Source organism: Microcaecilia unicolor, unplaced genomic scaffold (genome assembly GCF_901765095.1).
Source record: "Microcaecilia unicolor unplaced genomic scaffold, aMicUni1.1, whole genome shotgun sequence".
Lineage (NCBI taxonomy): Eukaryota > Metazoa > Chordata > Amphibia > Gymnophiona > Siphonopidae > Microcaecilia > Microcaecilia unicolor.
This window is the reverse complement of record NW_021963078.1, coordinates 80,953-93,143: the sequence shown is the minus strand read 5'-3', so window position 1 is coordinate 93,143 and position 12,191 is coordinate 80,953. Positions and strand designations below refer to the sequence as shown.

Genomic DNA, 12,191 nt, shown 5'->3' with positions numbered 1-12,191 from the left:
ACATTATTGTTTTTATTTGTCTTACCAGTATGGCTTGTAAATGTAACTTGATTTATCAAGTGATTTTGTACATTTACCAAGTTTTTTTAATACTTTGTTTTTATCACATTTTTGTCTTATTGCTTACATGGTTTTATATATTTTTGAAGGCATTTATATAAACCTGATGCAGGGATCCGCCCAAACATGGCTACATTGGTTCTCTGTCATGGTTTTATATAAAGCGAATGCTACATACCTGTAGAAGGTATTCTCTGAGGACAAGCAGGCTGATTGTTCTCACAAATGGGTGACGTCCACGGCAGCCCCTCCGATCGGAGATCTTCCTAGCAACAGCGTTTGCTATTCCTCGCGCGCGCCCGCAATGCGCGCATGCGCGGCCGTCTTCCCGCCCGAAATCGCTCATGTTCGCTAGTCCCGTACCAATCAAAAACAAGACAAGGGAAGACACAACTCCAAAGGGGAGGCGGGCGGGTAGGTGAGAACAATCAGCCTGCTGTCCTCGGAGAATACCTTCTACAGGTATGTAAGCATTCGCTTTCTCCAAGGACAAGCAGGCTGCTTGTTCTCACAAATAGGGTATCCCTAGCCCCCAGGCTCACTCAAAACAACAAACGTGGTCAATTGGGCCTCGCAACAGCGAGGACATAACTGAGATTGACCTAAACTTTTCCAACTAACTGAGAGTGCAGCCTGGAACAGAATAAAAATGGGCCTAGGGGGGTGGAGTTGGATTCTAAACCCCAAACGGATTCTGCAGCACCGACTGCCCGAACCGACTGTCGCGTCGGGAATCCTGCTGAAGGCAGTAATGAGATGTGAATGTGTGGACAGACGACCACGTCGCAGCCTTGCAAATCTCTTCAATAGTGGCTGACTTCAAGTGGGCCACTGACCCCGCCATGGCTCGAACACAATGAGCCGTGACATGACCCTCAAGAGTCAGCCCAGCCTGGGCGTAAGTGAAGGAAATGCAATCTGCTAGCCAATTGGATATGGTGCGTTTCCCCACAGCCACTCCCCTCCTGTTGGGATCAAAAGAAACAAAAAGTTGGGCAGACTGTCTGTGTGGGCTTGTCCGCTCCAGATAGAAGGCCAATGCTCGCTTGCAGTCCAATGTGTGCAGTTGACGTTCAGCAGGGCGGGTATGAGGACAGGAAAAGAATGTTGGCAAGACAATTGACTGGTTCAGATGGAACTCAGACACCACCTTCGGCAAGAACTTAGGGTGAGTGCGGAGGACTACCCTGTTATGATGAAATTTGGTATAAGGAGCATGAGCCACCAAGGCTTGAAGCTCACTGACCCTGCGAGCTGAAGTAACTGCCACCAAGAAAATGACCTTCCAGGTCAAGTACTTCAGATGACAGGAATCCAGTGGCACAAAAGGAGGTTTCATCAGCTGGGTGAGAACGACATTGAGATCCCATGACACTGTAGGATGTTTGAGTGGGGGCTTTGACAAAAGCAAACCTCTCATGAAGCGAACTACTAAAGGCTGTCCAGAGATCGGCTTACCTTCCACATGGTAATGGTATGCACTAATCGCACTAAGATGAACCCTTACAGAGTTGGTTTTAAGACCAGACTCAGATAAATGTAGAAGGTATTCAAGCAGGGTCTGTGTAGGACAAGAGCGAGGATCTAGGGCCTTGCCATCACACCACACAGCAAACCGTCACCAGAGGAAGAAGTAACTCCTCTTGGTAGAATCTTTCCTGGAAGCAAGCAAGACACGGGAGACACCCTCTGACAGACCCAAGGAGACGAAGTCTACGCTCTCAACATCCAGGCCATGAGGGCCAGAGACCGGAGGTTGGGATGGAGAAGCGCCCCCTCATTCTGCGTGATGAGGGTTGGAAAGCAGTCCAATCTCCACGGTTCTTCGGAAGACAACTCCAGAAGAAGAGGGAACCAGATCTGACGAGGCCAAAAAGGAGCAATCAAAATCATGGTTCCCCTGTCTTGCTTGAGTTTCAGCAAAGTCCTCCCTATCAGAGGAATGGGAGGATACACGTACAGGAGGCCTTCCCCCCAAAACAGAAGGAAAGCATCCGACGCCAGCCTGCCATGGGCCTGCAGCCTGGAACAGAACTGAGGGACCTTGTGATTGGTCTGAGTGGCAAAGAGGTCCACCAAGGGGGAGCCCCACACTTGGAAGATCTCGCGAACCACTCTGGAATTGAGCGACCACTCGTGCGGTTGCATGATCCTGCTCAATCTGTCAGCCAGACTGTTGTTTACGCCTGCCAGATACGTGGCCTGGAGCCACATGCCGAACCGGCGTGCCCAATGCCACATGCTGACGGCTTCCCGACACAGGGGGCGAGATCCGGTGCCCCCCTGCTTGTTGATGTAATACATCGCAACCTGGTTGTCTGTCTGAATTTGGATAATTTGATGGGACAGCCGATCCCTGAAAGCCTTCAGAGCGTTCCAGACCGCTCGCAACTCCAGGAGGTTGATCTGTAGACCTTGTTCCTGGACGGACCAATTCCCCTGGGTGTGGAGCCCATCGACATGGCTCCCCACACCAGGAGTGACGCGTCCGCTGTCAGCACCTTTTGTGGCTGAGGAATCTGGAAGGGACATCCCAGGGTCAAATTGGATCGAATTGTCCACCAATGGAGGGAGAGGAGAAACCTCGTGGACAAGCGGACCACGTCCTCTAAGCCCCCAGCAGCCTGGCACCACTGGGAGGCTAGGGTCCATTGAGCTGATCTCATAAAAAGGCGGGCCATGGGAGTCACGTGAACCGTGGAGGCCATGTGGCCGAGCAATCTCAACATCTGCCAAGCTGTGATCTGCTGAGACGCCTGCACCGAGGAGACAAGGGCCAGCAGATTGTCGGCCCTGGTCTCTGGAAGGTAGGCACGGGCCGTCTGAGAATCCAGCAGAGCTCCTATGAATTCGAGTTTCTGAACTGGAAGAAGATGGGACTTTGGATAATTTATCACAAACCCTAGCAGCTCCATAAGTCGAATAGTCACCTGCATGGACTGCTGAGCTCCTGCCTCGGAGGTGTTCTTTACCAGCCAATCGTCGAGGTACGGGAACACATGCACTCCCAGCCTGTGTAGAGAAGCCGCTACTATGGCCAGGCATTTGGTGAACACTCTGGGCGCGGAGGCGAGCCCAAAGGGTAGCACACAGTACTGAAAATGCCGTGTTCCCAGACGAAATCGAAGATACTGCCTTTGAGCTGGCAGAATCGGGATGTGTGTATAGGCATCCTTTAAGTCCAGAGAACATAGCCAATCGTCCTGTTGACTCATGGGAAGAAGGGTGCCCAGGGAAAGCATCCTGAACTTTTCTCGGACCAGATATTTGTTCAGGGCCCTTAGGTCTAGGATGGGACGCATCCCCCCTGTTTTCTTTTCCACAAGGAAGTACCTGGAATAGAATCCCAGCCCTTCTTGCCCCTATGGCACGGGCTCGACCGCATTGGCGCTGAGAAGGGCAGAGAGTTCCTCTGCAAGTACCTGCTTGTGCTGGAAGCTGAAGGACTGAGCTCCCGGTGGGCAATTTGGAGGTTTGGAGGCCAAATTGAGAGAGTATCCTAGCCGGACTATTTGGAGAACCCACTGATCGGAGGTTACAAGAGGCCACCTTTGGTGAAAAAATTTTAACCTCCCTCCAACCGGGAGGTCGTCCGGCACAGATACTGGGACGTCGGCTATGCTCTGGAGGAGCCAGTCAAAAGCCCACCATTGACTTATGCTGGGGAGCCGCAGGGGCCTGAGGCGCACGCTGCTGACGAGAGCGAGCGCGCTGGGGCTTAGCCTGAGCAGCAGGCTGGCGAGAAGGAGGATTGTACCTACGCTTGCCAGAAGAATAGGGGACCGTCCTCCTTCCCCCGTAAAAACGTCTACCCGAAGAGGTAGATGCTGAAGGCGGACGGCGGGAGAACTTGTCGAAAGCGGTATCCCGCTGGTGGAGCTGCTCAACCACCTGTTCGACCTTGTCTCCAAAAACATTATCCCCCCCGGCAAGGAGCATCCGCAATCCGCTGCTGGACTCGATTCTCTAGGTCGGAGGCGCGCAGCCATGAGATCCTGCGCCTCACCACACCTTGAGCAGCGGCCCTGGATGCAACATCAAAAGAGTCAAACACCCCCCTGGCCAGGAATTTCCTACACGCCTTCAGCTGCCTGACCACCTGCTGAAAAGGCTTGGCTTGCTCAGAAGGGAGCTTGTCCACCAAGTCCGCCAACTGTCGCACATTGTTCCGCATGTGTATGCTCGTGTAGAGCTGGTAGGACTGGATTTTGGCGATGAGCATTGCAGAATGGTAGGCCTTCCGCCCAAAGGAATCTAAGGTTCTAGAGTCTTTGCCCGGGGGCGCCAAAGCATACTCCCTAGAACTCTTAGTCTTCTTGAGGGCCAGATCTACACCAGAGTCGTGTGGCAACTTGAGTCCTCATCAACTCCGGGTCCCCATGGATCCGATACTGAGATTCGATCTTCTTGGGGATGTGGGGCGTAGTTAAGGGCTTCGCCCAGTTCACCAGTAACGTCTTCTTGAAGACATGATGCATGGGTACTGTGGACGATTTCTTAGGTGGCGAAGGATAGTCCAAGAGCTCCAGCATCTCAGTTCTCGGCTCATCCTCCTTGACCACTGGGAAGGGAATTGCCGTAGACATTTCCTGGACAAAGGCCGCGAAAGAGAGACTCTCCGGAGGAGAAAGCTGTCTTTCAGGCGAGGGAGTAGGATCAGAAGGAAGACCGTCAGACTCCTCGTCAGAGAAATATCCAACGCCTTCCTCTGCTTCCCACGAGGCCTCCTCATCAGTGTCGGACATCAGCTGGTGGACTTCGGTCCGAAGCTGCACCCACCTCGACTCCGTGGAAACACGGCCACGGTGGGAGCGTCGAGAAGAGGACTCCCGAAGCGGAAAAGATGGAGCTCCCTCCATCGACGTCATCGGGGAGTCCTCCTGGGAGGCGGCCGGCACCGCAAGTGGTACCGGGGCGGGTGTCCTCACCGCAGACGAGGGCCCAGCTGTCGCCTCACTCGACGGCACCGGCGGCACAAGCACCCCCGGTACCGGAAGAGAAGGACGCAACAGCTCCTCCAGGATCTCCAGAAGGACGGCCTTGAGGCTCTCATTCAGAGAGGCAGCGGAGAAAGGCGGTGGGGCCGGTACCGGTGACGAGCTGCGAATCCGTTTCGGGGATGGAGGCGGTACCAGGCTGTCCACAGGTGAGCGCATCGACACCTCCTGAATGGAGGGTGAGCGGTCCTCCCGATGCCGACGCTTGGGTGCCGGTGGTACCGGCGACCCAGAGCTCTCGGTACCACGCTTGGAGGGTGACCGATGCCGGTGCTTCTTTGCCTTAGCACGACGCATGGCATCGGTACCCCCCCCGGTACCGATGAGGAAGACGTCGAATCCAAACGTCTCCTCGGGTCCGGGTCCGAAGAGGGTTGGTCCCGGGGGGGGGGCTGTACTGCGGGAGCCCTCGAGACAAGCGAAGACCTGCTCATGGGCTCACCGCCACCAGCAGGGGAATGGACAGCCCTCAACTGCACTCTAGACATCGAAGCACCCTCCGACGACATCCTCACGAGGAACGATCCCGGTCTCGCAGCTCCACCAGACAATGACTTCGATACCGAAGACCTCGATGTCGATGCCGGTACCGATGGCGGATACCGAAGTCGAGGATGGGCACGGTACCGAAGGCCCCGATGCCGAGGACCGCGGAACGGAGGATGTCGACGCTCCGGATGAAGCCCCGAACAAAACGTTCCACTGGGCCAATCTCGCCGCCTGAGTTCTCCTCTTCAAAAGAAAACAGAGATTACAGGCCTGAGGACAGTGCCCAGCCCCCAGACACTGAAGGCAAGAAGTGTGCCTGTCAATGAGGGAGATTATCCGGCCTCACTGGGTGCACGGTTTGAAGCCGCTGGAAGGCTTCGATGACATGGGCGGAAAAATCACGCCGGCAAAATCGAAATCCGTAATGGTGAAAAAGTGGCACCAAAAACTCACCAAAAAGCGAACGGGCGGCGAAAAAAGCCGCACTCAACCACGAAAGAAAACTTACGGGCCAACACTAGAAATAGAGGAAAATTTAAAAGAGAAAAAAAGACTGCGAATCGCGAGGGATCTCCTAGGGGCGCGGAGCGACCGAAAAAAACAGCCATCCCGAGCCGCGGAAAAAAGGAGACTAGCAAACACGAGCAATTTCGGGCGGGAAGACGGCTGCGCATGCGCGCATCGTGGGCGCGCGCGAGGGCTAGCAAACGCTGTTGCTAGGAAGATCTCCGATCGGAGGGGCTGCCGTGGACGTCACCCATTTGTGAGAACAAGCAGCCTGCTTGTCCTCGGAGAATCAGCAATAAAACACTGAGGGACTCTTTTACTAAACCATGCTAGTGATTCCTGTGCAGCAAATGATAGGAAGCCCATTCAATTCCTATGGGCTTCCTCTCATTTGCCACGATGGGAATTGCAAGCGTGGTTTAGTAAAAGAGGCTCTAAGTTTCCCATACTGGTATTTTGTTTCTAAACTGCAACAGGGTTTTCTACCCAGCCTCTGCGTTTTGGTTACCACCATTGGCATCTCAATCTAGGGCTATCAAAATGATGCACTCTTGGTACACTGATGCCTACTGTACTACCATAAACCTACTAGTGGCCATGGTAGGAACATGACTCTATGCCTTGGAACCATCTTCCTCCAGTTCATCAATATTCACCCAAGAACCTACATGTGCTACAAAATTTCATGGATCACAAGTGGAGTAAAGCCTGATCCAAAGCCCCATGTGTCTTTTTGCCACTAGCTCCCTTTATGTTGAAATGCTAGTAGTTGACCTGTCAAAGAATATGCTTTATAACATATCAGGATAAACTCAGGGCTTTTTTGAACTGGGACTTCTGCTGCTGGTATTACAGAGGGACCCAATCTTGAGCTCAAGCCTCATCTTTACACTTTTGCAGCTCCTACCCTAGAGAGTTCCCGCTACTTATGATCCTCCAATCCCTACAAGGACACCTACCTTGAGGTTCTGGTTTTGCACATGTACAAGGAGCTCCAGGCTATTCCTGGGTTATACCAGCAAGAGACATCACAACAGAGGCAGAAGGAGCCTGCTACCAAGCTCTGCCTTCTGCCCCCACAGATATTCCACTGCCCACTACACTCTACAGACCCTGATATCCTCAAATAGAGCACATGCAGTTTCATTTCTTACTGCAACTTCTTTCTTCCTCTTTACCCTCACTCTACAGTACCAACTGTCTGTGACTGCCATAAGTATGTAGTTACAGCCATGGCAGGACTGCAATCTCAACTACAGAATTCACCACTGGAGAAGCATTACCTTGCCCAATAACTAAGGCTTCAATGTCAACTGGCTGTGATAAAGGTGGAGGCTCTATGTCAGTGCAAGCCACCACTCAGTGGATCCCTTTGCAGCCAGATGTTTGCTGCCCCTCTATTTATTTTCTAAACTTCATAGAGCTTGAAAGAAATGGCCCAAATCCATAAGACCTCAAGCTGCCAGCACCAGGGAAGGCAGAAGTACTAACTTCACCAGAAGAAAATGTAAAAACCACCAGGATACTATCTAATTATAAACAAATCCAAGACGACAGGAGGAGCCTCCACGGAAAGTCAAAGCAAAACAGCAAAAGTAGAGGCTGACAAATGCGCAAACCAATAGGGAGATAATATCAAAAACCAGTTTATTCTGAATATTCATATCAAGGACCCGACACGGTCCGTGTTTCGGCGCCAAAGCCTATCAGCTTCTTCTCAGAGAAAGTTGATTGTGACCCCTGAGGAAGGCGTGTCGGGTCCTTGATATGAATATTGGTTTGCGCATTTGTCAGCCTCTACTTTTGCTGTTTTGATCTAATTATAAACCCGAGTCTTGCTCTAAATCTCAGAAGCAGACCTCTAAACCAGACGTCTTCTCTCTTTGGCTGAAGCAGAGCAATGCAAATCAGCTTCCCTGCTGCAGCAGTCTATGCAGAGAAAGCAAGCAGTTTTCCTTTGTCTCTATGTACTGGCAAAGAACACGAGAAACATGTTCCCCCCACCCCCAAATATATATATTAACGAAACCCACAACACCTACTAAAACATACCTACTGAAGCCTCTCAGACGATTTTTAAAATGGCATTTACAAATTTGAGAAAGTTCGGCACAACATGGAGAATACTTTCTTGATCTAATTAACAGGCTTTTTTTAGACAGGCCATAGAAGGGAAAATTAGGTTCTTACCTTGGTAATTTTCTTTCCTTTAGTCACAGCAGATGAATCCATTAACTGATGGGTTGTATCCACCTACCAGCAGGTGGAGATAGAGAACACTGAAAAGTCACAGTGACCCTGGACGTCTAGCTCCTCCTGCCTTCAGTATATGAAACTTCCAAAGCAGAGTAAATAAGAAAGGTAAAACATCAGAAACTTTCCTCACAGTGAACAAATGCCCCAGAACCGGAGCAGTAACCAAACAAAGGAGGGACGATCTCAACCTCCTCCAACAGAACAATATGTAGAAACTCAGAGCTGACCTTCACCTCCTCCCGATGAGATATAATATCTGCATGAACGATCTGAACAAAAAAAAAAACAACACCAGACAGGGAGGGATCGTGGATTCATCTGCTGTGACTAAAGGAAAAAAAATTACCAAGGTAAGAACCTAATTTTCCCTTCCTTGTCATCAACAGCAGATGAATCTATTAACTGATGGGATGTACAAAAGCACTCCCTACGTAGGGTGGGAACAGGCAACTCCACGAGCAAGAACCTGCGCTCCAAAATGCGCGTCCTGCTTCGCTTCCACATCCAGCCTGTAATGCCGTATAAACGAGAGCTGAGAAGCCCAAGCAGCCACACGACAGATCTCTTGAAGAGAAAGGACACCCGTTTCAGCCCATGAGGAGGAAATCACCCTCGTGGAATGCGCTTTAAACGCTTCAGGGGGAGCCCGTCCTGAAAGCAGATATGCAGAAAAAATGACTTCTCTGAGCCAACGGGCTATACTGGCTTTAGACGCCGGACACCCACATCGAGGACCTATCAACAATACAAAAAGATGATCAGATGTCCTGAAGTCATTTTACATCTGTAGATACTGCAACAGAGCCCTGCGGACATCCAAAAGACGCAATTGCCTAAAGGAATCCGGAAAGTCCTCCCTAGAAAAGGAAGGTAGAAAAATGGGCTGGTTCAGGTGAAACGTAGAAACCACCTTAGGCAGAAAGAAAGGCACTGTACGTACCGTCACCCCAGACTCTGAGAACTATAGAAAAGGGTCCCGACAGGAAAGCACCTGAAGCTCAGATATGCGTCTAGCCGATGTCATGGCCACCAAAAAGACTGTCTTGAGAGTCACATCCTTCTCAGAAGCTCGCCTAAGCAGCTCGAAAGGCGAACGCTGAAGAGCCTTCAACACCAGCCCCAGGTTCCAGGCCGGACACGGCGATCGCACGAGAGGACGGAGCCGAAGCGCCCCTCTGAGAAAAAGGGCAATGTCCGGCTGAGCAGCAAGGGACAAGCTAGAGACTTTCCCTCGAAAGCATGCCAACGCTGCCACTTGAACCCGAAGGGAACTTTAAGCCAGTCCTTTTTGTAATCCATCCTGCAAAAAGTCCAGAACCAGCACAACTGAGGCCCGCGTTGGTGATATCGCCTTTGAAACACACCATGCCTCAAACTTGCGCCAAATCCGAGCATAAGCTGCGGAGGTAGCATAAGCTGCAAGAGAGTGGAAATGACCTTGTTCGAGTAGCCCTTGTCTTTCAATTGCTCCCTCTCAAGAGCCAGGCCCTAAGACCAAATCGGCAGGGATCCTCCATAGTCACCGGACCCTGAATCTGGAGGTTCGGCATCAGAGGCAAAGGAAATGGAGCCTCCACCAGCATCCAACAGAGTTCCGCGTACCACAGATGCCTTGGCCAATCCGGAGCAATGAGAATCACCAATCCTCGGTGTAGCCGAATCCGCAGTAGAACTCGCTCTATCAAGGGCCAAGGAGGAAACACATACAGGAGGTCCGATGGCCAGGGTTGAGCCAGTGCATCCAACCCCGTTGAGCGAGGATCTCGTCTTCTGCTGAAAAAGCGAGGTACTTTGGCGTTTGAACTTGACGCCATTAGATCCAGTCCGGGAGTCCCCCATTTGGCACAAATCTGAAGAAAAACTTCTGCTGCCATTTCCCACTCTGCCGGGTCGATTTGATGTCTGCTGAGGAAATCGGCCTGCACGTTGCTCTGACCTGCTATGTGGGCTGTGGATAGCAGAGGCAAGTGGAGCTCGGCCCAGAGAAAAATCTGAGCGGCCTCTGTGGCCAGGGCCCTGCTCTGCGTGCCGCCCTGACAATTGATGTAGGCCACCGCTGTCGTGTTGTCTGACAGCACTCGGACAGGAAGTCCCTTCAGAGTCTTGTGGAAGGCCAGAAGAGCCTGGAATATCGCTCTCAGTTCCAAGCAATTGATGGACCACCCCGCTTCAATGGGCACCCATTGACCCTGAGTGTAGCTGCCCTGGCAATGAGCTCCCCAGCCCGAAAGGCTGGCATCCGTTACCACCAGGCACCAAGAAGGGAGCGCGAGTGGCATCCCCTGTCGCAGCATCATGTCGGAGAGCCACCAATCCATACTGTGCCGAGCCGCAGGGAGCCACGTTAGTCTGCATTGGTATTCCTGGGAGATTGGAGACCATTCCTGCAGCAGAGCACTCTACAGCGGCCTCTTGTGAGCTCTCGCCTAGGGAACCACCTCCATGGTGGCCGTCATCGACCCCAGGAGCTGAACAAAGTCCCAAGCTCGAGGGCGAGTCATCCGCAGGAGCAGACAGACCTGATTCTGAAGCTTGCATTGCCTGTGGTCGGGGAGAAAAACGAACCCCGAGGCTGTGTCGAACCGGACCCCCAAATACTCGAGAGACTGAGAGGGGGTCAGGTGACTTTTGGGTATATTGACCACCCAGCCCAGAGTCTGCAGAACTGTAACAACTCTGGTTGTAGCAAGTCGGCTCTCGTCTGCCAAATCCGCCCTGATGAGCCAGTCGTCGAGATAAGGGTGAACTCTGATACCCTCTCGCCTGAGAAAAGCAGCTACCACCACCATCACCTTGGAAAAGGTACGGGGAGCTGTGGCTAGGCCGAAAGGCAAAGCCCGAAACTGGAAATGCTGGCCCAACACCACAAACCGGTGAAACCGCTGATGCGGGGGCCAAATAGGAATGTGCAAGTAAGCTTCCTTGAGGTCCAGAGACGTAAGAAACTCTCCTGGCTGAACCGCCGCAATGACGGAACGCAGGGTTTCCATGCGGAAGTGTCGCACTCTAAGGGCCTCGTTGACTTTCCTTAAGTCGAGGATTGGTCTGAAAGACCCGCCTTTTCGAGGGACCACAAAGTAAATAGAGTAGCGACCACAGCCGCAGCAAGACTTGCAAGGTCTCCTCCACCGCCGCCCGTTTGACAGCAGTGCCGCATCGGGACTCTATAAAGGCATCTCTCACCGGGGCACCGAATTCCAATCGGTAGCCTTCTCTGATCAGGTCTAGGACCCACTGATCCGAAGAAATCTTGGTCCACTCCTCGAGGAAGAGGGAAAGACGACCCCCTACTGCAGGAATCGACAAGTGGACCGGCATCCCGTCACTGCAGAGAATGCCCCCGAACTCCTGGCCGTTGGCCAGCCGCAGCCGAACGTTTGTCCGAGTGAAAGGAGTTCCTCTGGTGAAAATGAGCACGTTGAGAAAACCCAGCAGAGCGCCCCGGGCGATACCTGCGAGCTTCGCAGAAACGTGGCCTGGAAGAGGAGGGAAAAAACAGGAGTTTTGGAAGAAGGCCGCGTCCTATCCTCAGGTAACCATTGGGATTTAGAGTCCCCTAGGTCTTTAACAATCTTCTCCAATTCCTCTCCAAATAGGAGGCCCCGAAAGGATAACCTCACCAGCCTTTGCTTAGAGGTCATGTCAGCCGCCCAATGCCGAAGCCAAAGAAGGCGATGGACAGAAACCGCCACAGATATCTGCTTAGCCGAAGCTCTGACCAGATTATAAAGGGCATCAGCCAAAACGGACAGGGTAGACTCCATACGTGGGCCAACCTCAGAGAGGGCACCCGCACCATCCTCGGGCTGATCAACCACCTGCTGCAACCAGGACAGGCAGGCCTAGGTTGCATAGGAACTGCAAATAGCCGCCCTTAAGGAC

At 52.4% G+C, this 12,191-nt stretch overlaps 1 protein-coding gene across 1 annotated transcript in view; it reads right to left on the bottom strand.

Annotated features, from left to right (window-relative positions):
- The window catches only part of LOC115458900 (ribonuclease 3-like), a 121,218-nt gene that overhangs the window by 86,416 nt on the left and 22,611 nt on the right, over positions 1-12,191 (bottom strand). The gene's annotated exons all lie outside the window — the stretch shown is intronic.